This window comes from Halyomorpha halys, unplaced genomic scaffold, assembly GCF_000696795.3.
Source record: "Halyomorpha halys isolate HHAL.00 unplaced genomic scaffold, Hhal_1.1 Scaffold231.1, whole genome shotgun sequence".
Taxonomy (NCBI): Eukaryota; Metazoa; Arthropoda; class Insecta; order Hemiptera; family Pentatomidae; genus Halyomorpha; species Halyomorpha halys.
Genome location: NW_027114318.1, coordinates 541,940 through 545,161, shown reverse-complemented (window position 1 = coordinate 545,161; position 3,222 = coordinate 541,940).

The window sequence follows — 3,222 nt, the reverse complement described above, 5'->3', positions numbered from 1 at the left end:
AAAAAAAAAAAAAGATTATTTATTGACATTTTCAACTGTAGTTAATAATACATTCAGTAAATTTGAAATAAGACCACAATGGTATGATACAGGCATGTAGAGAAACTACCCATTGGTAGCACTCTAAAACATTTTTACATTAGAATGTCTCGAGGCCATCTTCTTTTCAGGCACCACGGAGGATTGCCAGTAATGAAAGGGGAAGCAAGGTTAGAAACTAGTGGGATTTTAAAGGGAATTAATAATGGAAGGATTGATATGTGATTCGGGCTACATCGGTTACATATGGAACATTAAGGTCTTTATGGATAATTTATTTGTGGCAAAGGAGCATTGACAAAACGGATTAAAAATAAAAAAAAAATAAAGGGTACTTTTCATACAGTCACATATATTTAAAAAATTGAACAATAGGTACCTATTTATGTTTCATCTCCTAGCCCTACCTGTACGCCACGATGAGCTAGTGCTAAGAACATCCTTCAACCTTTCTTCTGACCCAGCCGTTCCAATAACAAGCCGGTCCAATTTCCGTCCCATTGCCCTTGTGATGGATGAACCATTACACACTGCCTTGATGGTTCTTGACGGTTTAGAAAGAAAAAAAAATTAATGAAACTCGATCGATTCGGAGGGTTTGCTAATTGCACACTTGCCTAGCACCCAGAGTGTTCGTCCGAGTGGATCGCAAATTACAGCGAAATATTTAATAACATCGGCTGAAGGGCTTGGCTAGTGACCTTTTTTCGTTGGTAGGGGCGCTTTTTTTGGGATGTTACTTCACCCCCTACCCTCCTCCCCCCCCCCCGCACCCTGCTGAAAGAAAATTGCTGGTTTCGTGGTTTCATCTTCATGTTACAACCCCTTAATTTATCTCTGATAGTGTTGCCTTCTCCCAAACTATCCAGATAATAGAGTATTGTATTCTGTTTTTTTCATTACAATAAATATAATGATGTATATTTATTATTCACAGTTTTCTTCTATATCTAACATTCCAGAAGAAAAAAAAAGCACTTTTAATAGAAACTAATTTTATATATCGGTTCATAAATGTTAAAATTAATTATTATGATTACAACCATAGAAATACGAAAATATTTATGTATAAACTCAGTTTATTTATGCGTTTGTTATCACTCTGAATTACCTTCAACGAGTTAGTTAGATATGAATATCCTTAAAATATTTGTCTTTCCACTGGTAAATTATACATCCATGTAAACTAAACTTATTTGTTGAAATTTGTCTGAGAAAATGTTTTTTCTTATTTCTCATCTGTTTACATGTCAAATTATTTCATTATTTTTATTTATCCATTCATTATTACTACAAATAATGAAAAAAAATGTAATCATTTTAAATAAGCAATGTCAGACTAGTTGTACAAGTAGTGTGTACAAGCAATGGGAACTTGGAAGTTTACAGGGGAAAATAATAATAATTTTATTCAACAATTTTGTAATATTATTATTTATTTTTTTCTATCACCTCCCTTCCTGGTCATCTCAGACATACGGGGGAGGAGGTTATCTACAGGAGACCAACCTATTCTAACCATGATGGGGGTCAAGTTTTTCATTTTTTGGGACCTCCACTCGATGAAAAAAGTCAACGCTACAGGCCGGATTGAATCCGGCGCCGCCCGCAGATTTCAGATTTGTAAGACCTCCGCCTAACCACCTGAGCTACGGTCGATATTCGTACGGTTGTTTTGTTGTTATTAAATTACTAAATATTATAAATAGATATAATATTTTATTCTATTATCCTCTCCACCGTAATAAAATGAGAGAAAAATAAAAATAACACAACACCCAATTAGCAATCCTCTATCGGTCTCGTTGAATCTTTTATGGCTTGCTGCTTTTAATGGAAAAACGAAACTTGTTTACTCTAATGGCTCTCTGGAGTTTCCTCTTTCATTAACCGTAATTATCCAGCGATTTTATTTTTACCGCTTACGAAACCCTTCATCTTGCACTGCATGTGCAGTAGTAATTAGTATCGTTACAGATTAAAACACAACAAAAATAACCTGAAAAATTATCGTAATTATTTTTATAATTGATGAGGACACGCCAATAAACCTATAAAGGATACGAGAAATATTTTCAGGGTATCTAGACTTAAAGTGAAAAGGAACTGTGTGAGAGAATCTCGTCTTACAATTCAAAATCCATTTGACCTGTTCTCAAGAAAATGGTAAAATCTGTAATTAATTTAAATTATATTAATTAGCAATAACCAAACTTTAGTTAAAAAGCTTTAGTAGAATCCCAGACCTAAATTATCTTGATGAGGCAATAACTGTTTTGTACATAGTTTCATTTTTGAGATGAGCTGTTCAAAGACACAGACCGTTTAGACAGACACATACCACGGGACTTCGTTTATTGTATTATAAATAGGTATGAATGTGGTTTAAATTTTTTTTTTATCTTCATTACCATGTTAATGAGTTATTTCTTATGAAATATTCGTTTTTATTATTTCAGAAATTTAAAGTGGAATTTGTGGACTTTGGTTGTTTATTACCTTTATGTTTACAGATTATAAAGAGCAACTATTAATCCTCTCTTCTTTGATAATATTGACTATCATTCCAATTGATTGAACATTGTTTAATATTTCATCAATCAATTTTCGCGTTATTATGAGTTTGAACTTCACCCAACTTATCAGGCGATCGGGGGAAATTCCAAACTAAAACCAGAAACAACTGTTCTTATATTTAAAACAATTCTCAGGCCACTGCTGATGTACGGCTGTGAAGTCTAGGGGAGCGGCATCCTTCACGAAAAGAAAAAAAACTACAATCTTTTCAAAATAAAGTCCTAAGAATCGCAGTTAATGCTCCTTGGTTCATAAGAAATAGCCAATTGCATCGCAAATTATCCATATGTAATGTCAATAATATCCATGTCAATAGAGGATCACATCAAAAAACGGTTCATGAAGTTCCACTCCCAGTTGCCGACAGTTAAAAGAGCTGTGACCTACAACCTGGGAAACCCAACCTCAACGCGAAGACTGAAGCCCAGACTGCTGCAGGACATTCTGTTATAAACTTTAATAAATATAAAATTAATTCATAGTCACACTACCTCAATTTTACTTTTTATTATTACTCATTTTATTAATTTATTATTATTTTTTATTTATTTTTTTCTATTTTCTTCTTTGGTCCTTTTTTCAAATTAACTTGTTCCTTTTCACAGA